Source organism: Macaca mulatta, chromosome 5, assembly GCF_049350105.2.
Source record: "Macaca mulatta isolate MMU2019108-1 chromosome 5, T2T-MMU8v2.0, whole genome shotgun sequence".
Lineage (NCBI taxonomy): Eukaryota > Metazoa > Chordata > Mammalia > Primates > Cercopithecidae > Macaca > Macaca mulatta.
Window position 1 is genome coordinate 8,471,072 of NC_133410.1, and position 24,762 is coordinate 8,495,833.

The 24,762-nt window shown below is 37.4% G+C and overlaps 1 protein-coding gene and 1 pseudogene across 6 annotated transcripts in view; one reads left to right on the plus strand and one right to left on the minus strand.

The window, feature by feature from the left end:
* STX18 (syntaxin 18) overlaps positions 1-24,762 on the plus strand; it is a 125,575-nt gene that overhangs the window by 24,213 nt on the left and 76,600 nt on the right. The window contains exon 1 of one of the 5 annotated variants that reach the window (XM_078001864.1): positions 18,803-18,857. The gene's annotated coding sequence lies outside the window, so the exon portion shown is untranslated. 5 annotated transcript variants of the gene reach the window in all.
* Positions 10,368-12,355, minus strand: LOC712363 (small ribosomal subunit protein eS7-like; annotated as a pseudogene). The gene is made up of 2 exons (XR_013417763.1): positions 11,129-12,355; positions 10,368-11,017 (listed from the first exon to the last, which is right to left on the minus strand). The product of XR_013417763.1 is annotated as a small ribosomal subunit protein eS7-like (transcript).

Genomic DNA, 24,762 nt, shown 5'->3' on the forward strand with positions numbered 1-24,762 from the left:
ATGGAAATTGTTAATAATTTTCTACAGCATTTACATGGTTCTCTGTGCTTTTAGTCACTTAATACAGGTATGTCTTACGTTTAACAAACCGTTATAAGAAAATTCATATATATCTGAAATATAAATTGGGGCAGTTGTTCATTTTGCATAAAGATATAACACATTTATAATATATTTAAGTTTTAAAGCCACTTCCTTAGCACATGCGAGATCATTATATTTGCAACATTTTATAAGAACACTTATAGGCCAGGTGTGGTGGCTCATGCCTATAATCCCAGTGCTTTGGGAGGCCAAGGCAGGCAGATCACAAGGTCAGGAGTTTGAGACCAGCCTGGCCAACATGGTGAAACCTCGTCTCTACTAAAAATACAAAAATTAGCCAGGCATGGTGGCAGGCGCCTGTAATCCCAGCTACTCGGGAAGCTGAGGCAGGAAAATTGCTTGAACCCAGGAGGCGGAGGTTGCAGTGAGCCGAGACCGCGCCTATACTCCAGCCTGGGCAGCAGAACGAGACTGTCTCAAAAAAAATAAAAACTAAAAAACACTTATAAAGAATGGTGATTGCTATATTCATGTAGGTAGTGAAATGAACATTTGTCTCTGTAAAATATTATCTTCTTTTGAAATTAGTGGTTTTTAAAAACACAGGATTATCTGTGTGGTTTAGAAACTCTTGATTTGATGACAAGAAGAGGTTATAAGTAAATCACGTTTATGCATTTTGTAAAGAGTGTTAGTAAAATTGCTAGATTTTCTTGAACATGGTTATAAATCTTTTTGTTTTAATTATAAAGCTTTCTGCCTACATGTGTGACTTTATGAAGAATGTCAACTTAGGTTTTAATTATGTGACTATAAATTCCCCTTTTCCTTATGTGTGAAAACACAACACCAACAAAAAACCAACTTCCTAAAATATACAAACTTTTGGGGATTATTCTTTATTCTACACTGTCTTCCTATTATTTTTCTGATGTTGGGATGTTTCTATTTAGTATCACAGTAGCTAACTGAAGTAAATTTTGGGAATAGAAAATGAAGCTATAATTGGAAAGGAGATTTTGAAAAAACAGAAGCACCTGATGTCATGATGTCGGTGGGAATAAGGGGAAGAATGTACTGATGAGCCCCAGTACCGCTGGTTCGGAACAGCCCTGGAAATTCTATAGCTATTTTCCAAAGGATTGTTTGATTGATACAGTCAGGAGTTCCTGTGAACAAATCTCAGCCTTAGAACCAACTTTCTGTGATAAAGTATACTAAGCAAAGAAGACTGTGGCATTGTAACTGATGCTACTGAGTATGCCACAAATGTTCATCCAAATTTTGTGTATTGTCAGTGCTGTTGCATAAATTGTTTTAATATGGGATGTTTGGAAATAAGATAGGCACTACACTGAAGGGACCAAATACTGAATTCTCCAAGTTAGATACGATTTTTCACTATGAATTTATAATATATTGCTATATAATAACATTATTATTACTGCAAGTGATGCAGAATGTTATGTTTAGAGTTTTTCTTTTTTTTAAAATTGGAAAATCGTTTAAATGTTAGCACAGACAAAATGTTTCCTATTTATTTATAGTTATTAAATAAAAATGCGTAGCACATTAGTCAAGAGTGCATTGTTTTATAAATTATTCAGTTGCAAGTATCTATCTAAGATTACTTTGCTTACAACTTAAATGCAGAATGTTGATGTTTCCTTGTTTCTGTTTTTCACTTGAGTCAGCTAGAAAATATTTTTCATGGACTTTGTATATAGCTAAAGATTTTTTTCTTATGTGAAAATCATCAATATGGCCAATTCCTGTTGGAAAAGAGGCATAATTTTTCAATTTTTTCCTCCAAAACTGCAACTTCAGAAAATATGTAAGAGATGTAGCAATTAACCTACATGCACATTTATAATACTAGAAAATGGGCAGCTAGTTATATTCAAAGACAGGATCTGATAGACCCAAATTGCTTAAAACATCACAGTTATTGAAGATATACCCCAGGGAATTTGAGAAACCATTTAACAGATGAAAGTACATTTTGAAAAGTCTGACCTTACAGGCAATCATAAAATGAATCAAAACAGTGCTTTTTTCCCCCTGAAATGTACAGAGCCCATCTGTGTCTAATCCAGTAATTATAGACTGTGTTCAATTACCTTTTCAAACTTGGAGCAGACTGGAGACTAGGCAGTGAACAAACATAGGGTTTTGTCTAGACCTCAATTGACCACAGTCTAAAACTTGAATTTATATCTAATTTTATTTTTTGTTTGGTTTGATAGTTCTTAAAGGATTCATTTTTGCTACTTGGTGTTTTACCTTCTTAGATTTGAGAAACTGCCTTTTCTCATCACAAAAGGTTTTGTATCAGCTATAGCTTATGCTGTAATCAGATGCTGTTTTCGGAATACTTATTCTTGTCTGCAAATCAATAATTTGCACTGGAGAAAAGACTGCATGGGGTGGGGGAAGGGATTTTACCAGTGAGTAGTATTTTTTTTAAGTAGCCTTTAAAATGTTGCTGCTGACTATAACTCTTTTTTATGTGCTAGGAAAAAATAATTTATTTTCTTCTTAAATTTAGAAAACTATAGGTAATTTCCAGTTGCTTTGTACACTTAATGTCTCCAAAAATATGTGTAGACTGCTAAAGCACATCTGTCTCTCTTTTATCAAATGTCTTATAGTTTTTTCTGGGTACACATTTTTATTTCATTTACTAATCAGACTGGTATCCAGTATAAGAGACAGTGTATAGTATTCAAAGTCCATTTCAAATAATTTCTCTTAATAAAGTCAATTTATGATCTGATGAGTCTTTGAGTAAGAATTAATTACCATGAACCACCACAGCCAGTTCAAAGTATTTAAATTTTATCCGGGAACCTTGGCTGTTCAAGTTTTTCTTAAAACACAAGGTAAACAAAAGATGACCACAATTTTTAGAACTGCTTATGTGGTAGTCAGAGCTCTTTTTTTCCATTATTTAGTATTCGCAGTTTTTCACATTACAATTAGCACTGGAAACAAATGTTTTGAGGTATTATTAGAAGTAATCATTGCATATTAGGCCATGAATTTTTCTAGAAATTTTACAACCTTTCCTAGTATGTTATATTAATAAGTTTTATTCTTTTAGGTCTCACTATCCTTTGGAACTTTTAAGGACTTTGTCATTGGGGAGAGAAGTGGTTTTATTTGGTTGCATGAATGTACTTTCTGAGAATTATATGGAGAAAGTGAAACTTAAAGAGGATTACAAGTACCTTATGTTGAATGTTTTCATGAGACGTTTACTTGCAAACACTTGGATAATATGATTTCCTTCCCTCCTTCCCAACTATATTCCAAACAATAGTTTATGGAACTATTGTTATAATTAGCCTCCGTTGTGTGCTTCTTCGGATCTTCATAGAGAAGGCAAAAGATTAGTCTTCCTATCTGGGAACTTGAGAGACCCTTTGGATCCTCTTTCATATACCCCCTTATCTGATCCAAAGAAAGCATTCTCTAGTCTTTCTCTTTTTTTTTTCCCACAGCCCAGAGCCCCTCCTAGTTCCTGCTTTCATTGCCTAATGTGTGGGTACTCCCTTTGGTGGTTTGGATTTTATATTCGTTGATTCGTTGATTAACCTGTTTATGCCACTTCCACTGGATTGTAAGCTCCTTCAGATCAAAGACTAGATGGATGTTATCCTATCCCATTGTGTTACTGCTTAAAACACAGTGCCTGGCTTGTGACAGGCACTTGCTCCTTGTTAACCAAATGAGGAGAGAGTGGATCATCCATTTGAGATCTTAGTATTGAAAGGTAGGAGTGAAGGATTTTTAAAAGTTAGTAGAAATCACATCTAAGTAACATATAACTCTCTTTTTTGCCATAACCAAATAACTGAACAATAGAACGTTTTAAAATTTCTCACTTTAAATTTTTTTAATGAGACCAATGATAGAATGAATTTTATTCATGAAGTCTCCATTTTCCATGGAAGCTGCACTATCTGTTGCTGTGCTTAAGAAGTTGATAGCTTTACTTACAGCAATTTTTATGCAGCTGTTTTCTCCATCTGCAGTGAGAAGACTGAGAAACATTTTTCTGATTCATGTATCTACGTATATCTTTTTCTTCATGATTCATAAAGAAGCCTTCAGAAAGAGTCAGTAAACAGTATTGAATACTTAGGACTTTCAAGGTGCCGCTTGATACAGTGAAGCCGTAATATACAAGTTCTGGCCACGTGGATTTTGAAGTGTGTGGTTGATGACCACATCTCCTTTAGGCTGGATTCTCACCTGCAATGGAAGGTGCCCTCTCAACAGTTCTTTCTCCAGTACTGACTCTTAACGTAATTGCATGTCCTTACCCCCACTGAGGTCTTCAGTGTCTTTATCACACCCCTACCCTCAGGTTAAAAGGGAAGAAATCACACCATTTATAAAAGCAGTGATGGAACATCGGTCTTTATAAGAAAAAAACAGAAGTTTGTGATTGCCTGATCACAGTCAACTGGCAATTCATTATCGCATTAGCAAGGAGATATCCCAGACCTCTGGCTTTGCTGTCAATATGGAGTGCTGGGGTGGTTTTGACTCAGCATTAAAAATTTCATCAGCCATGCTGTTTTGTCAGGTATCTGTTTAAGATGTAGCAGTGTGATTTTTACTAACTTGATTTTAGAGATTTTCAATGTGTCACATTTAAGTAATCTTATGACCTTTGAAAATATCACTATACCTTTATGTTGCTCACCAGGGAATGTGGCCCTTAAAAGCAACCATAAGATCCAGGAACAGAGCAGTGAGAGCCATGACCATAAGATGACTTCCACAAAGCAGTCTAACTCTGTTGGTTGAAATCCTCCACACTTTCCTTTCCTTCTTCAAACCTTTTTCTCTGTAGTTTGATTATGATTGGCTCCTGGCCGGATAAAGTGGTGCTGCTTCTGGGATAAAACTGTAATCAGGCACTTGAGTCTTTCTTCTACTGGAGGATCCCAGATGAATGGGAAACCCCATGAGCCCTGGCTTGCTTAGACAAAGCTGAGATTTGAGATCCAGGCCAGACAGGAGCCCATCCTCTATCTGAATCTCCACTCTCAAAGTACAGGTACTTCTTTACTTAACATAGAACCAAATTTCTGAGATTTCCTAAAGAGACAATCAGGGAAGAATTTCCTATGTCTGTCTCCTCTCATTCTTTGGGAAGTCTTAAAATTTTTCAACTTAGACTGCTTCCTTCTTTAAATTCTAAATTGAATGCCCTTATGTCCCTTTGATATGTATATTATTATTATATTCCTGGATTTTATTCTCAAACCCAGTTGGAGTTTCAAGACAAACAGTTGGTTTTCTGTCAGCCCACAAATTGAGCAATGGTTGGTCAATTATGGTCTTCTATTGATTGAGGCAGAGTCACATGTTAAAAGTATATTTTATTAATAGCCCACAAAGCATACCAACTGCCAGCTTTTTGCCATGTCTAACTTTGAGCAATATTTAGTAACAATATTCCCAGTTTTCATCTGTGGATTACTTAAATGTGTCATCCAGAAAGTCACTTTAAGATACGTTGGTGAAAAAAACCTTCAAGCTTATATATTGTGTAATCTGCTTACCAACTCATGCTTCCCAGAGTACTGACTCACAAAGGTGCCTCAAATGCAGAAAAGCAAATCTAGTTCAGTATTATAAAGGACTGTTAATGTCCTGGCTGTTTGCTCTATGGTGTGCTGGTTAATCAACAGTAGATGATTGTGGCAGATACCTATCCTTGGTCCCGAAACCACCCTTCTGTCAACAATAGTACCTTCCTTCTTCTTGGGAACTGATCCCCCCTCTGGCTTCAATCAAGTGGTTTCAGTACAAGCTGCTGTGTTTCCATAATATCTTCTACCCTCTAGGTCACAGACCAGAGGTAGCAACCAGACTCAAATCAGGCCAATCAGAATCCTTTCCTAAGGTTTTTTAAAGTTGAATTAGAAAAAAGAATTATTCTTAGTCCAGAGGCCTGGATTTCAGCAAACAAAGCGCAGGAGCTGTTGGTGGCCAGTTTTCATTGCTAAGCTGCAATGAGAAAATTAAGGCTAAAATGCAGACAAAACAAGGAGGAGTTAAGAGAGTTCTAGAGGAGTTTTAAATATCTGGTTTAGTTGTTTCAGAGGCTAGCAATATCCTTGCCCTTCCCATCTTTTGATCATTTAAACTAGTGGCTCTTGCAATTTTGCTTCTAGGGGATATTTGCCAATATCTGGAGACATTTTTTGTTATTACACCTAGGGGGCTGCTACTGGCATCTAGCAGAAAGAGGCCAGGGATGCTGCTAAATATTCTGCAATGTACAGTTCTCCCACAAACATCCCAGCCTCCACCCCCAAACAAAGAATTATCCAGCCCAAAATGTCAATAGGGCTTAGGTTGATAAAACCTGAACTTTAACCCATCCTTCATGTATTATCTTAGTATTTTTCAAATCTTCTCTCCTGCTTTGGAAAGCTAACTAGAATTAGTTTATGTTTAAGAGGACCTTAACCTGGGGGCGCACACACACACACACACACACACACACACACACACACAAATCATGAGTGTTGTTTGGTGATTGTACATATTTTTGGTCCCATATTTAAGATTTTTCAGTTTATAGCTGCCCTAGTATACAAATATCCCATCACCCAGGTTTAGAAGGACTATTGATCCCCCTACCATATAGATTCAAATAGATATTTCTAGCCTGCCTTGGGTACCTAAACAATACATATTCCAAACTATTGAAGCAAAGGCTATTCAGGAATTGCTACTAGAATTGCATCAAAATTATGCTGTCCTCCCTAAGATTTCTTTTACGATTAATATTCAACTCATATATTAGAGATGAAATCACTATTTTTAGGAATGATTATGATAAAAAATCAAACATTCAGTTTCATAGAACAAAACATAGCTGTCGTATGAAGTCCGTGATAAAGTATTGCTGGCACAAGGAACTGTGAGGGTCCACATTAGCATAGTCTGGACAAGCTACATTCCTCTTTGAAACTGTCAGAATGCATTGTACCTTTGATTAATCTTCCAACCCACGTTCAAGCCATGGCATGGATTTCTTTTTTTAAAGTTTTTAAATTTTACTTTAAGTTCTAGGATACATGTGCAGAATGTGCAGGTTTGTTATGTAGGTCTACATGTGCCACGGTGGTTTGCTGCACCTATCAACCCGTCATATAGGTTTTAAGCCCTGCATGCATTAGGTATTTGTCCTAATACTCTCCCTCCTGCTTGTCCCCCACCTCACAACAGGCTCCAGTGTGTGTTGTTCCCCTCCCTTTGTCCATGTGTTCTCCTTGTTCAACTCCCACTTATGAGTGAGAACCTGTGGTGTTTGGTTTTCTGTTTCTATGTTAGTTTGCTGAGGATAATGGCTTCCAGTTTCTTCCATGTCCCTGCAAAGGACATGATCTCATTCTTTTTTATGTCTGCGTAGTATTCCATGGTGTATATATGCCACATTTGCTTTATCCAGTCTATCATTGATGGGCATTTGGGTTGGTTCCATGTCTTTGCTATTGTAAATAGTGCTGCAGTAAACATACATGTGCATGTGTCTTTATTGTAGAATAATTTATAACCCTTTGGGTATACACCCAGTAATGGGATTGCTGGGTCAAATGGTATTTCTGGTTCTAGATCCTTGAGGAATCTCCACACTGTATCCCACAGTGGTTGAACTAATTTACACTCCCACCAGCAGTGTAAAAATGTTCCTGTTTCTCCACAGCCTCTCCAGCGTCTATTTTTTCCTGACTTTTTAATAATTGCATGTCATGGATTTCTTGATGGACAGATTGATGAAAATAATGTTAGTGAATGACTTGACAAAGAGGATCTGAGACATTTAGCAGGTGCCTGCAAGTTAATTACCTAGATTAAGACCCAGATTTAAGATTACTTATATTTTACACACAATCTGTTTTTCTTAACTTTCTTTAATTTTTTTTTAAAAAAACTGTGACTGGGGATGATCTGTGTTTCTCTTCCTCTGCCTTCCTCCATTGCTTTGGTTAAACTAAAGTTAAACTAGCAGAGGATTTTGTGAAGCTGAGTTTCTCTTTCTGTCTCTCTCTTTGGCACACAGTTGACACGTAGTAGGCACCCATTATAAAATGCTCATAAAATGATGCGTGGTGATTTCCTGCAGTCCCCTAGCTCTAAATATTCTCTGTAGTCCAGTAACTCCCAGATTTATATTTCCAGGTCAGACCTCTTTGAAACCCTACACTTAGAAACATCTATAGATGTCTTCCTACCTGACATTATTTCTGTTACCTGAGGATCTAATAGACAGTCTCCTTGCTGTTCATCACACATGCTTGATACACACCTGTCTTAGGGCCTTTGTACTTATTGTTTCCTCTACTTGGAATGTTTTTCCCCAAGTATTTGCCTGGAGATACCTGTCTGCATAACTTTTACTTCTCCTCCAAACATTTTTTTGTATGTCATCTTTTCAATAAGTTCATCCTGACCACCCTGTTGAAAATTAGAATTCACTTTTTCCCTACACGCTTCCTAGGTTTCCCTTACCTTACTTTACTTTTGCTTTTTGTCCCGTAACACTTATCACCACTTACCATACTTTGTTAACACACTTACTATTGATTTTAACATATTGGTTGTACTTATTGTTTATTATTTGTCTAAAATATGGCTGGATTATAACCAAAACCCATGCTCATTTAAATAAGGGTCTTTTGATTCCAAGTTAAATTTTTGTTACAAGACAACCTACAGAATGGGTGAAAATTTTCGTAATCTATCCATCTGACAAGGGTCTAATATCCGGAGTCCACAAGGAACTTAAACAAATTTATAAGAAAAAAAAACCCTTTAAAAAGTGGGCAAAGGACATGAACAGACACTTCTCAAAAGAAGATATACATGCAGCCAACAAACATATGAAAAAAAGCTCAACATCACTGATCATTAGAGAAATGCAAATCAAAACCACAGTGAGATACCATCTCATGCCAGTTAGAATGGCGATTACTAAAAAGCCAAAAAACAACAGATGTTGGCGAGGTTGTGGAGAAATAGAAACACTTTTACACTGTTGGTGGGAGTGTAAATTAGTTCCACCATTGTGGAAGATGGTGTGGCAATCCTCAAAGAACTAGAGGCAGAAATACCATTTGACTAAGCGATCCCATTAGTGGGTATCTACCCAAAGAAATATAAATCATTCTGTTATAAAGATACATGTGTGCATACATTCATTGCAGGACTATTCACAATAGCAAAGACATGGAATCAACCTAATTGCCCATCAATGATAGACTAGATAAGGAAAATGCGGTACATATACACCATGGAATACTATGCAACCATAAAAAGGAACACGATCATGTCCTTTGCAGGGACATGGATGGAGTTGGAAGCCATTATTCTCAGCAAACTGACACAAGAACAGAAAACCAAACATTGCCTGTTCTCATTTGTAAGTGGGAGCTGAATGATGAGAACACATGGACACGTGTTGGGGGAGCAACACTCACTGGGGACTGTCGAAGTGGGGACTGGTGGGAGGGAGAGCATCAGGAAGAATAGCTAATGGATACTGGGCTTAACTCCTAGGTGATGGGATGATCTGTGCAGCAAACCACCATGGCACGCGTTTACCTATGTAACAGACCTGCACATCCTGCGCATTTACCCCAGAACTTAAAATAAAAGTTGAAGAAAAAAAAATTTTTTGTTGTTACACAGGTGTTCCTTCTTGTTAAGTTCAAAATAATCCTGACATTTTAGAATATGGCACTCCTGGTCTCCAAGTAACAAACTTCATATATATATTTTTTATATAATCTTTGTGCAACACAAGAAAAAAACAAGATTTTCACCGAACTTTTGGGATGCTGTCAAGTGAAATACAGGATATGTGCCATAAATGGGAGGCAAGAAGTGACAGTTCAGAGATAGGTTGTTGTATTCTAGAGAAGCAAAACTGGGGGATATGGTGAGGTCCACATATGACATACTTAAGACACCATGAACAGACAAAAAACAAAAACAAAATAACGGTGGTTTCAGATATGAGCCCTAAGTTGAAGTCCTAAAAGCAGGTGCTTTTCACATGGGCACTTCAGTGTCTTGTGCACTAGGGGGAGTGTCAGCCATGATGCATTTTATTTAGTGGTGATTAATAATTCTCCTGAGCAGTGATAGAAAGCTAGCTAGTATTGAAGTTAAAAACATCCTATATTTGGACTCAGAATGCCTTTTACTTTTGTGTTAGGATAGCCAAGGTCATTTGTTCTGAGGTTGCCTCTGTGGCATGGTGACGGATCAGTGGTAAGCATGCAGTAAATATGGAATGCTTCCTTTACAGGCTAGAACATAAGGGACTAGGAGACTTGTATATTTTTCTAGCTAGCTGCCGCTTTGTAACTTTTTTTTTTTTTTTACTGTGAATATATTTTATTTAGTCATTTTTGTTTACAATTGAAACTCTGGGAATTCAAAATTAACATCCTTGCCCGTGAGCTTCTTAGAGACACCAGAAAAAGTTTCAACCTGTGTTCCACGTTGTTCTGCTGGGCTTTGTCCAAATGAACCTTTTTGAGCTGGCTGCCATCCAGTTTCACGTGGATTCTCTTGCCCACAATTTCACTTGGGAAGATCAAGTCCTCAAGGATTGCGTCATGCATGCTGTTGAGAGAACGCTCCTGGGATGCTTTTGCTTATTTTTTGTGTGGCTTTTTCGAATTGGCTTAGGCAGAATTCTCCTCTGAGTGATAAAGACAATATGCTTTCCACTGAACTTTTTCTCCAGCTCGCATACTAGCCGGACTTGGATTTTCTGAAATGATTTCAGTTGAGGAATGGGAACAAAGATTATGATAGCTTTCTGACCACCACCAACTTCAATTTCCTTGGCTGCCATAATATTCAGCTCCGTGAGCTGAGCCTTGAGGTCCGAGTTCATTTCCAGCTCCAGAAGAGCCTGGGAGATGCCGGACTCTTAACAGTACACTGTAAAGTATGGGTTGTTTACCCTCATTGCATGGCTGACTGAGAGCTGCTGCCGAGCATCAAGAGGGAGTGTCATACTGCACATCGCAAGCAACACAGTGTACTGTGTTGCCAGCATTCTTTGGAACTCATCTGGCTTCTCGCCGCTGGGCTTCACGATCTTGGTGCTCCAAGAGAACATGGCCTTCTCCTTGCTGAGCACAGGCTTAGGAAGAGCTGCTTTTTAAAAATTTAAGTGTTATTTGTAGATTAACATACAGTAAGCTTGACCTTTTTGCTAATACAGTTCTATGAATTTTAGCATTTTATGTACAATAGTCCCATCCCCCACCTTATCCATAGTTTAATTTCCCACAGTTTCAGTTACTCGTGGTCAACTGTGGTTTGAATTTTATCCTCTCAGTTCATCACAAAAAGAAAGGTGATTACAGTACAATAAGATACTTGGAGAGAAAGAGACCACATTCATATAACTTACGAGAATTCTTCTATTTTATTATTATTGCATTTATTCTCTAACTGTACCTAATTTGTAAATTAAACTTTATCATAGGTATGTATGTATAGAAAAAACATAGTATCTATAGAGTTCAATGCTATCCTTGGTTTCAGGCATCCACTGGGGGTTCTGTACTCTCTCCCTTTGTGTGTATGTGTGTTTTGTATAACCACTTCACAATTAGGATGCAGAACAGTTCCATCTCCCTTCAGAAACTCCCATGCTGTCGTTTTGTAGTCACCGCCACTCCCCTGAACCCACAAACTGTTCTCCATTGCTATAATTTTGTCTTTTCAATAACATCATATAAATGGGATCATATATACCCTTTGAAACTGACTTCTTTTAGTCAACATAATGCCTTTAAGGTTGATTCTAGATGTGTGTGTATCAATAGTTCCTTCTTTATTGCTAAGTACTATCCGTTAAATGGAGGTACTACAATTATCTATCACCTGTTGAAGGACATTTGGGTTGTATCTAGTTTTTGGCAATTATGAATAGAACTGCTACAAATGTTTGTGTGCAGATTTTTGCATGAGCATACATTTTCATTTCTCTAGGGCAAATACCTAGGGGTAAGATTCCTAGGTGAGTGTGTGTTTAATGGTATAAGAAACTGCCTTACACAAATGTTCATAGCAGCATCATTCATAATAATCAAATAGTGAAAACCATCTGAGTGTTCATCAGCTAATGAATGGATAAATAAAATGTATATCCATACAATGGAATATTATTCGGCAATAAAAAATGAAGTACTGATACCTGCTACAATATGGATAAACCTTGAAAATATGCTAAATTAAAAAAAAAAAAAACAGGAACCAAGGGCCACCTATTGCGTAATTCCATTTACACATAGTCTCTAACTTTCTAAGGTTCAGGACATGATTTTTCAACTTTCACAGTGCTGTAAAAGTGATAAGCATTCAGTAGAAACCATACTTGATTTTTTGTTTTTGTTTTTTGAGACAGAGTCTCTGTCACCCAGGCTGGAGTGCAGTGCTTGATGTCAGCTCACTGCAACCTCCACCTCCCAGGTTCAAGCGATTGTCATGCCTTAGCCTCCTGAGTAGCTGGGATTACAGATGTGCACCACCACGCCTGGCTGATTTTTTTTTTTTTTTTAAGCAGAGATGGGGTTTCGCCATGTTGACCAGGCTGGTATCGAACACCTGACCTCAAGTGATTCGCCTGCCTTGGCCTGCCAGAGTGCTGGAATTACAGGCATGAGCCACTGCACCCAGCCCATACTTCGAGTTTTGGATTTTGATTTTTTCCCAGGCTAGCGATGTGCAGTATGTCACTCCCTTTTGATGCTCCTCAGCAGCTCTCAGTCAACCATGCAATTATGAGGGTAAACAACCCATACTTTACAGTGTACTGTGTTGCCAGCATTCTTTGAATATGACTTTGTCCAACTGTAGGTAAATACTTCAATAAGTGTACTGAGCACGCTTAAGGTAGGCAAGGCTAAACTGTGATGTTTGGTAGGTTAGGTGTATTAAATGCATTTTTGACTTCCCATATTTTCAATTTATGATGGATTTATTGGGACATAACCCCACCATAAATGAAGGAATCACTGTATATGAAATGTCCAGAACAGGCAAATCCATAGAGTTAGAAAGTTAATCGGTTGCCCAGAATTGTGGATGTTGGGGGAAATGGGGAGTGACCACTAATGGGTATGGGATTTTGGGGGTGATGAAAATTTTCTAAAACGGATTGGGGAGATATAATTGCACAACTTTCGAATATACTAAAAACCATGGAATTGCACAATTTACATGGGTGAATTGTTTGCTATGTGAATTGGAGCTCAATAAGTCTACTATATTTTTTAAACTGCTGCTTATTTTCTAATGTGGCTGTACAATTTTGTGCTCCCACCAACAATGTATGAGAATTCTAGTTATTCCACATTCTCACCAGCACTTGGTATTGTTAGTATTTTTTATTTCAGCTATTTTAATAGGTGTGTAGTGACACATCATTGTTAATTAGCATTTCTCTAATAGCTAATGAGGCCAAACATCTTTCATGTGCCCCTTTGCCTTCTTTAGTGAAGTGTCTGTTCAAATCTTTTGCTCAATTTTAGTTTAGTTTTTTGTTTTCTTAGTTTTGAGTTTGAGAGTACTTTGTACATTCTGAACAACAAGTCCTTTGTCATGTGTATAATTTGCAAATATTTTCTCTTAGTCTCCCATTTAACTTCACTTTTCCTTCTCTGAAAGTAAATACTTCTTGCTGAGTTTCGAGTGGTATCAGAGCTTTATTGTCTGTGTACTCCTGTATCCTGAGTGCCTCATAGAGTCTGGCACAAAACAGATATTCAGTTAATATTTAATGGATGAATGAATGAATGAATGAATGAATGCGCTGTTTTCACTGATAAGCAACAGATTTTTTTTTTCTGAGAAATAATAAATATATAAGTAGATCTGAGTAGATCATTTTCCAGATTACAACATTTCCTTCCAGGCATCTCTTTAGAAAAAAAAAAATAATAATATCTACTATAGATTAGAAAGCATGGCATGATCCAGCTTGATTTGTTGAACATATCATGTTCTCCTCCACCTCACAGCCTTTACATATGCTGTTCTTCTGTTTCAGAGAGCTCTCATGGTATGCTTATGTTTTTGCTTCATAGAATTTTATTTGTAAATATTTGTTTAGTGTTTTTCTCCCTACTAGATGTGTAAGTCAGTGACTTTTACACATTTTTATTCATGTATCCCCTAAAAGAATTTTGAAAAAAAACTGAGTAACCTCTCATATGTATCTATCAATCTGACATCTATAATTCTTCATTGTAAGTTTAAATAATTGCAAAGGATATAATTTTCAGTGCACTATAAAACTTGACATTTTAAGCGGAACTAAAAAGTTCCACTCTTTTAAATATATCTCATGGAATCTGAATACCATATTTGATATCCACCATCATTTGTTGAAAAAAAATTCTTAAAAAAACTTTACAGTCATCAGTTTTACAACCTTTTTCTTCTTGAACTCACATTTCCATTTCATTTTCCCCACATAATTTCCTATCCCAGTTTATGCTTGGAAATGTTTTTTAAATTTTTATTAAAGTAATTTTTAGGGAACAGCTTGTTTTTGGTTACATGGATAAGTTCTTTAGTGGTGATTTCTGAGATTTTGGTGCTCCTGTCACCCAGAAATCTTTTCTTGATCATTTTATCATATTTTTGTGCCACAGAAATAGATATGCAAATTGAAATTTAATTTTAAAAAAAATTTCCAATGATGACCAAAAGTCTCTAAGTGTTGTATGTTGTGTTGTTCCGTGTTGAGTTACCTTTGTAATTATTACTAGTGTATGTGGATTAAACGACAACAGTAAAAATACACTATTTTATCAGTAGAGCCTCTCAAGGTGATGCATGGGTTTAGTTTTTGCTACCTAGGTTGTGTGCAAGTAGACGAATATCACTTTTTTAAAGAATCTGACAAGGTTTAATATCAATTTCATTCTTAGCTTTCATTTCTTAGAGACCTAAGAGCTGAGAACCCTGGTTTACGTAAACAAGGAGATAAGAAGGGAGCTTTTGTTAGGGCACTGCCACTCCACTCACTTCTTGGAACTTCCTCTGAATTACAAGCCAAAACTGCATTAACTTTTTTTAGTGACCTGTCAGATGACAACTCAGTTAGATTCTCTATTAATTTTGTTGGATGGAAAAAAATTGGGAGCCCTTGACTTGTGAGAGGCTCTGTTGTCCAGTCATTAGAGTCATTCACGTTCTCAGCTTCCCCAGGATTTCTGAGCGTCGTTATGGTTGAGGTTTTTATATCCAGGACAGTGCAGCATAGTGGGGGCGGGTTTGGTGAGAACTCTGTGTTTGTGTTCTGAAGTAGGAGAAGGAGATTGCATCGAGCATGTGGGAAAGTAGAGCCAATGAAATGTGGGTTATGGCAGGTTCTCATGCAGAGCTGCGTAGGAAGAAGACAGATGAAGGTTGGGGATCTAGACATCAGTTCCCTTAAAATTACATGTGCCCCATACACCTTAGCAATTCAGCCTCCACTTCCAGGGATCCCCATCCCTCCACTGTGTGGACTGCTGCTGAAAGCTACAACAGGGAAAAGAGCTGTGTATTTTTTTTTTTCCCTTCAATGCAATTTCCTCAACTCAAGGCATCTAGTAATAACTCAATAAATTTTTTTTTCACTGATATTGAATACTGGGAAAAACTTTTTATGTAAAATTTGACTCCAAACCTGTGAACCTTTTCAGTTTCATTTGAAAAGATATAAAAGGGAAAGTTTTATCCTTGAGTAGTCTTTTATGCCATGAAGTTAATTTTCAAGAACAGAAATATTCTTTTACAAGTAAAGTTTTTATTGACTCCTAGCTTCTTGCTAACTTAGTAACACTGCCAATTTCCCTAAATTCTTTTTCTCTGTTTTCCCAATTGCATTGTTTTAGTTATTTTTTACTGTTTTTCAAGTAGTAAGGCTCCACTCAAATTCTTTACTAAAACAATGTTAGGGTGTTTTTGGTACATTTTATACTAATGTAATTTTCACAAGATTAAAAAAATAGTGTTGTCATTTGTTTCCCTTTGCCCTATAGTGCTTTCGAGGTATCTGGCAGATACTTTTAGGTATATTACACCTAATAGAGGTCTTTGTGTGTACGTCAAATGAGTATGTTCTATGCTGTTTAGACATATTAACTGCAGATTGGCAGCTTCATCTTTCCGATAATGTGCAGGTTCTTAATGCTTAGGAGTATCCTGGAGGTTTCTGTTTTTCTGAGAAAATCTAATACAGATTTTCAGTTGCCTTTTAAAATGCTATACTTCTCTAGGAAACCTTATCTTTAATATAGCATCTGGTTTTCTGTGAAGTTACAAGTTTGAATCAGAATTTCCAGCTGTGCAATCTAGTTTTATGGATCCTGAATTGAGAATCAAAAACTGGGTTACGTATTAAAATACCAGAAGTAAATGTTATCTTTCTTTTTATAAAACAGCATGACAATTTAAGTATTTCCAATTTGCAGAATTATTGTTCATGAACTGCTTCCAGAGAAGCAAGATTAAATAACAGCTGAACAGCTTTAAGTGAATAGGTTACATTATATTCTTCTGTTAGTGTCTTGTGAACCTAAACTCAGTGTCTCCACAGCAAAAGATAAGAATCATAGAATGTTAGAACGCAAAACAGCCTGAGAGGTCATGTAGTGTGACTCCCCTCATTTTCCAGATGAGGAAACTGAGGTCTTATCGTGTAGAGAAGATATTAATAATTACTAACGAGTGAAATAATTGGGTTTAATTGCGTTGGAATAATCATGTTGTTCACTGTTTTAAAATGCAGTCATTCTGACAGACAGTGAGAGGGAGTTGGCAGCAATGGTCCCAGAGTGTGGCCTGCCTGCCTCGGAGGCTGGGGGCGGTACTGTGAGGCAAACAGAATGAGAAACCATGTAGCAAAAATGTGGCTGTTTTCAGAAATGCTCCTAACTTTTAACTTTGTAACTCCTTTTTAAAGCTGTTATGTTAAGGAATGACAAAATCAGACAAAGGTTCAGTGTATAAAAATACTCTGGTATAGTTTGGCAAAAAGATGTTCATTATAGCATAGTTTGTCCTTATAAAAAATTAGAAGAAACAAACTAGGTGTCCAACAACAGAGAAACTGTTAAATTATGGTAAAATTTTTATTTATTTATTTATTTATTTTTTGAGACAGAGTCTTGCTGTTGTTGGCCTGGGCTGGAGTGCAATGGTGCCATCTCAGCTCACTGCTACCTCTGCCTCCTGGGTTCCAGCAGTTGTCCTGCTTCAGCCTCCCAAGTAGCTGAGGGTACAGGCGCCCACCACCATGCCTGGCTAATTTTTGTGTTTTTTAGTAGAGATAGGGTTTGACCATGTTGGTCAGCCTGGTCTTGAACTCCTGACCTCAGGTGATCCACCCGCCTTGGCCTCCCAAAGTGCTGGGATTACAGGTGTGAGCCACTGCACCTGGCTAAATTATGGTAAATTTAAACAATGAAATGTTATGTAGCCATTAAAGGTAATTTTTTAGAAGAATTTGTAACTACAAGGGGATGTACTCATTATGGTGTTGAGTAAAGTAAGTAGAATATAGAAATTACATGTCATGTGGTTTGCTTATATGAGGGCCATACGGTCATCCCTTGGCATCCTCAGGGGATTGGTGTCAGGACTGCCTGTGGACACCAAACTCTGTGGATGCTCAGGTCGCTGATAAAAAGGTGTAGTATTTGTGTATAACCTACAGACATCCTCCTGTTTATTTCTCTGGATTACTTATAAAACCCAATACAATGTATGTACTTCATGAATAGTTGTTATGCTGTTTTGGTTAGAGAATAGTAACAAGAAAAAAATCTACACATGTTCAGTACAGGTGCAACCATCTTTTTTAAAAAATATTTTCCATCCGTGGTTGGTTGAATCCACGGATCTGGATGTGGAACCCATGGCCACACAGGGTCAAGTTATGTGCATAAAATGGAAAAGAATATATTACAGTGATGAAAGAGTTTCTTTCTAGGTGATGTTATTATGGACTGATTTTATTTTCCTCCTTGTATTTTGCATATCTCATAAACTCTCCACTATAAGCAGAAAATAAGGTTGGAGAAAAGAAATTTTAAACATAATTGAAGAGCTAAATTTTTTTGTGACACCAAGTGATAGAAAACTCTGAAAATCCCATTGAAGATAGGATCATAGACACATAGTCCCTGATGCCTGTTCTGCTATAGTCACACACGGCTGCCTCACCTCTGCCCCCATGGTGAGGATCCCAGTGGTTGGGGACAGTGACCCATTTGGAACATGAGCAGTTGGGTCAAATCCACAAATAACTGTTTTAAACAGCCGTCATTTTATTTGAAAAAAAAAAAAAAAAAGTCGATTTGAAAAGCCATTTCCCCCCACTGAACGAACATTCCTTTATTCTTTCATTTAGCAAGCAGTTCGGAGTGCCTACTCGTTAGTTCCTCTGACTTGAAGATAACATTCTGCTACTAGTGATTTTTTTGCCCAGGGATTGTTGAAATTTTCATAAATCTCTTTGACAGAATGTTCTATTGTATAAGTAACTTGACAGTTCCTGTTCTCACCTGGTTCGGGTTTAATGATTAAGTTGGATTAACTATTGAATAATGAATGTTTGTGTAGAAGCCAATCAGTGAATACCTGTGAATCCAAAAATGCAGCTTTAATCAGTGCTAGGCTTGGTTGGATCCATATTGCTGTTTCTTTGCAGTACAACATGGGCAAGCAGCTGTGCAAATGAAATGCTGTTTTTCTAAAAGGTAAGTTTTTCCAGAGCACAGTATGGTTTTCTTTGCTTTCAGAATTCTTTGAAAAATCTTTGAATATTTTGAAGTCCTCCATTCCACTTTATAATTTCAAATTAATAACTTCTTACTACTGTAATTTCATACGTTTTATACTACCCCCAGGAAAAAAAGTATTTACTTACTTCACATTTCTGATATTGATTTCAGTTGGTCTCATTCCACATTACAATCATGGCTTTCCATTCCACAAGGTATGGTTTAGGGTTGTGTTTCAAATTTGAAATGGGTTGTGCATTAATAAAGCTACTGTTTTTAATTTGAAAGAAAAGATCTTTTAAGGAAAGTTTGTTAGGCACTAGGATAAATTTTTGAAATGTTTGTCTTACGTAAATTCATGATAGCCTCAAATTGTTATTCCTCTCCTAAGAAGTGGCACTTTCAGCTTCTTCATTTGCCGATTTGGCTTAGTTGTATATTTTGTTTCATATGCCATAACCAAGGAATTGTAGAGCTAGTATATGCTATCTACGTGAACTTTGTCTTCTTGCAAAAATAACCCTAAGTTCTATGAAATAGGTGATGTCTTACTTATTCTTAAGGACCTTCAGAGATAGAAATTCTGTATTCTTCCTAGTGTTTAGTTTCTTTCTTTGTCTACATCTTTCTTTCTCTTTTTATTGAATAAAAAAACCTAGATCTTTTTCTTAAAACTTAAACTGCTTTGCTATTTGATTTATGCTTACATTAATATAATCTTTTATTATGCTCCTTAAATGTCCTGATTTCCTATTTTGTGTTAGCTGATGGTTTTGCTCTGACAATAGTGTTTGTACACCAGTGAATTAGTATCACAAAACTGTTCTCCTTGGAGAGATTATGAAGTCTTTGATTTTGGATTGGACCAATGATATAGATAGTCCAAACACAGGTGCTTATTTTTATTTACTTATTCAGTAAATATTAATGGAGTACATATTATGTGCCAGTCTTTGGGCTGAGGATTGAAGATACCAAACAAACAAAAACCACCAGTGCTACTGTGTTCTAATTTAGTGTTTTAAGATGTAGCAAGTCTAATAGGGACACGTTTCTGATATCTTGGCAGTAAAATTATTTTGGGCGGTTTATTATCATCATTGATCTTATTATCCAGTACGATTTTGCGAAGAAAAGTCACTGCAAATCTACTTGCTTCTTTTTGCTGGGAGTGCCTCCCTTCAGGAAAAAAAAAAAAAAATCTAAAAAGAAAAAAAGCTTTCAACTTTAGGGAAGACATACATACATGAGTTGTAAGTTTTTCTTTATGAAAAACAGCATGCACTGAGTTTCTGTGGAACAAGAATTCCCCTTATCTAGAAAAGGATGACTAAGTTTGAATTTCCTAATTAATATAGTTATTAAAGTCTTACGTGACTAATTTTAGTATGTAGGAAAACACAACATCGCTCTTTACATGAATTGGTAATCATCCCTTTCTTTGACAGACCATAGACCTTAGATAGAAACACCTATGAATACATGCTCTCTGGACAGAGGCATATTATCTCCTTATATTCTTGTGTCTTGGAAGGTAAAGTTGATGTTAGTTTACCTCTGCAGGAACAAGATAAATTTTATCCTAAATACAGTTGATACATCTTAGGAAAATAGGACAAGGTGATTCTGAGGATCGGCGAACAATTTTTTTATCGGCAGATCTTATTTGTGTTTAGGGCAGTGATAACATGGTAGGCAGTATGGACAGGAGTTAGGTGCGAAGATTCTAGAGACAGATTAACTGGGTTTTAATCCATTTATACTGTGTACTAGCTGAGGGACATTGAGCACAGTACTTAACCTTTATGGGCCTCAGTTTTCTCCTGTGTAAAATCGGGATAATCAGTTTTCTCATGTATAAAATAATGACAACCTTATTAGGTCATTAATGAGGATTAAATGAGTTAATGTCTGTAGGACAGTATAAAACTCTGGTGCATAGTGTTACATAAGTGATTTTGAGTGAGTGAGTAGACATTTAGTTATTCATTGCTGTTTTCAGTTTTAATCACATGTTGTAATAAAGTAACATGTTCTAGTTCCAGGGCCTGATCAGTCAGTGATGATTAAGTACAATATTTCTCCCCCTGGTTTTTCTGCCATGATGGTGCATTGTAAGCATTTTAGAAAACAGAAGTCTGTGCTCCTCCTTGGCATATTGTCCAGTAATCCTGGGAATTCAGCCTGTACTTCTGAGAGTAAATTGGAGGTCGAGCTATCCTGACCCCATACGAAGGAGACCTTCTTGTACTGGGGAGTGTGGGAGTCATCTTGTCTTCCCCGCGCCCCTGGCCCTGGAGCCGGAGAGAGGATCCTGGGCAGTGTCCACCGTGGGCCAGTACAGCCAATCCAGGGCCTAGATTTGGAGCCATCATACTCACAAACTGCTCTGGTTGAAACGCTGGCTTTGTGGGGTTTGTTTCACGTAAAACATGAAGATGCCCACCCTGACATTGTCTAGGCACTCTACTTAAGTCTTCTTTAGATGCAGGCTAGTTTGTCCTGGCCTTATGAAGGAGTTCTCCCCACCTCCTTCGACGGGTATGTAAGTTGCTGCTTCCTATGCATATCATCTAGTTATTTCAGGCATCTGTTCTTTTTTGCATCCCAAGTGCTTAAGGCTTACAGAATTTTAGTCTCCTGCATGACACCATAGTGTAACATGACTGGTGGTAGTTTTTTCCCCAGACTCATGGTGAGACAGCTGTTTAGCATAGAAAGGATTAGAGAGAAGATGTCAGCCTTTCTACCCACGGTTGGATTGGGCGGCACCATCCAAGGCTTAAGAATGACATGCAGAAGCTCCTGATTATAAAATAGCACAAATATGTTAGGCCTAAACTTTTCCTCCTTAGCAGAAAGGCTTGGGTAAGCTCAGTGGGTGGTGTGGGAGAGTGGATGTTGCATTAGAAAGGGTAGAGACTGCAAAGACAGGGCCACAAGTGAGGAATCCAAGAGTTAAGCTGATGGGGTGAGTGAAAGGGAGTGAATTTAGGAGCCCTTAAAGATGTAGAAGCTGGAGGACTTGATAGCAGGTTGGCTGGAGTGGTTCAGCAGGAGACAGTGATCAGCTGTGAGGCTGTTCACATAACCAAGACACAGGATCTCACTGGACTGTGTTTGGAGATGGGGGATTATCAGGTTGTGAGAGCCTCAGCGATTTTTGGGTGCCAGTTCATCCTGCTGCCTAGGCCTCTCCCTTACCTCACCACTGGCATTGCTATTTAAGAAATCAGTGTTCATCTCACTTATTGGCAGCCTTGGCAAGTCCCTCGGACACTCAGTTTCTTCATTTTTAAATGGAGGATCTTATATTATTTGCTTTACCTTTCTCTTGGAAATGTAAAGAGAAATCTCGTTTTTGAAAGTGTATATGGAAAATGTAAACGTGCCTTAATGAAGGTACATTATTTGAGGAAATATAGTTCAACTATAGGATTAAAAAATTGCATTATCTGATAATCATAGATGTTCTTATTCACCTTCCCAGTATTTGAAACATAAATAATTTTTAGAGCCTGTAATGGGAATATGGACAGATAGTACCACTGCTCTGCTATTCTATTTTGCATTTTAACTTGTTCGATTTCTTTGCACTAGGATTAAAAACTTGAGTTAACTCAACAAAATTCATTTGCCTAAAAATGAATTTTATTAGGTTATTTTCCTGTTTAAAAATTTGGTCTGGGGGAGGTGCTGGAGATGGACTACTATAAGATTATCTTTTTTTTTTTTTTTTTTTGCATTTAAGTATACAATTTAAATATAAAAGAAAGCAAGCCAAGGCAGGAGGATCTCCAGAGGCCAGGAGTTTGAAAGCAGCATGGGCAACATAGCAAGACCTTGTCTCTCCAAAAAAAAAAAAATTAGCCAGACATGCGTGCCCGTAGTCCCAGCTACTTGGGAGGCTGAGGCGGATGGGTTGCTTGAGCCTAGAAGTTTGAGGCTGCGTTGAGGTGTGATCATGTCACAGCACAGCAGCATGTGTGATGGAGCAAGACCTTGTCTCAAAAAGAAAGAGAGAGAGAGAGAGAGAAGAGAAGAGAAAAGAAAGAAGAAAGCTGCCATCTTGTGTCTCCATCGTTTGTAAGAGAACATTTTAACATTGTTGGCTTACAGAATTCCTTCACTAGACATTTGAGGTCTTCCAATATTAGCCTAGTACTTACATATGCCAGGCACTTTTCTAGGCCCTTTGCATTTCATCCTCACACACACTCTGAGGCATGTACTATTATCTTTCCCATTTTACAAGTGAGGAAACTGAGGCAATGGCAGGTTAAGTAAGTTTGGAATGCTGTATAGTTCATGAATGTCAGCCTGTGTTAGGTCCCGGCAGTCTGATTCCAAAGTCCATGCTCAGCCACTTTCCTGTGGCTCCTGCAGCAGTGGCTCTCAACCCTGATTGTACATTAGAATCATCTGGGGGCCTCATGGAGCAGGGTGGGGAAGGGATAAATAACTTCTACAGGGCCCTACATGAGACCACTCAGATCTTCCCTCTTCTGCTTTCAGGTTAAAAGTTACTCTGTCTCTGTTTTCTAGACCTTTGTAATCTCTTCTTGCCTTAATTTCTTGGCACATGTGGGGCTCCTAATGACCTTGTGCAATTAAGGACACACAGCTTTTTGGTTTAGCGCTGTAAGACAGGCACCATGGAGATAGGGAGATGCTTGCCACCTGTATGTAACCTGTGCACAACATTTTACACATAACCTGGCGCTTGATTGTTAATTCCTCAGCATGTGATTCAATATATTGTTATTTTTGCATCAGGGGAAGAACATGGATAGTTAATAAGATAGATCTAGGATTAAATAGCAAGTCTAACATATCTGAGCCACACTGTTCTTACCTATAAAATGGGAGAAGTGAGAATATTAGAGGACCCTTGTGGAGATTCAGTGAAATATGCAATACGCTCTGTAATGTAGTCATCAGAAATGAATGCTAAATACATTCCCTTGTGAGTGAAGCACACCAAGAAGACTTGGATATGAAAAATCACTTGAACCTATACTGTTCAGTCTTCAGTCAGATGCAAGAAGCCAGGGAATTTGGGGAGCTGGAATAGACCTAGGGATCAGGGAATGCAGTCTCTTCATTTTATTAGCAAGGATTGAAGCCTGGAGAAGGAACTTGACCAAGGGTACACTGTGAGCCCAAATATATATACAGTACAATATGTAGTGTACAAATAGTTAATACATACTTTCTTGGTGCTGTGATCATTATTAGTTTTTACTTCGTAGCGTTTGTCTTCTCTGTCACCTCAGTGTGCTCATGTATATGTTATGTAACCCTCAAAACAATTTTGTAGGCCTAGCTTACCTGACCCCAGTGTAAGACTTTGAGATAAAATCCTTAAGGATACTACCATGGGATATGGGCCTATGGAGGTACTGAAAAATAACATATATTTACCTTGTTGACTTTTCTTGCATGAGAGGGAAAAGAGTTAAAGACACTCAAACCATGTGTGCTTGAAAGCCCACGAACCTCTTTCCAGTTCTTCTGTTTTCCCAAGAAAATGAGCCTGTTGTATCTTCATAATTTCTTGCATGTATAAGATTAAAAACAGAGGGGAATGAAGATATTCCAACTATATTTCTAGTAGAACACCAACATTTTGTTTTTGTAACCATGTTGTAAAAACTTCAAAACAGCATTACGCTCTGCAGTTACTTTTAAACCATTATTAATATTTTCTATTGATGCTTTAGTATAGATTTTTAGATTTTTAGATTTCTAGTATTGTTGATTATTATAATTTGAATTAAAAGTGAAAATTCATGATATGTACTTGGAGGACCAGTTGCTGTGGAAGTGTGCAGCCTACAATGAAGATAATAAGATGCGTCATTTGAATCAGTATTTCTCC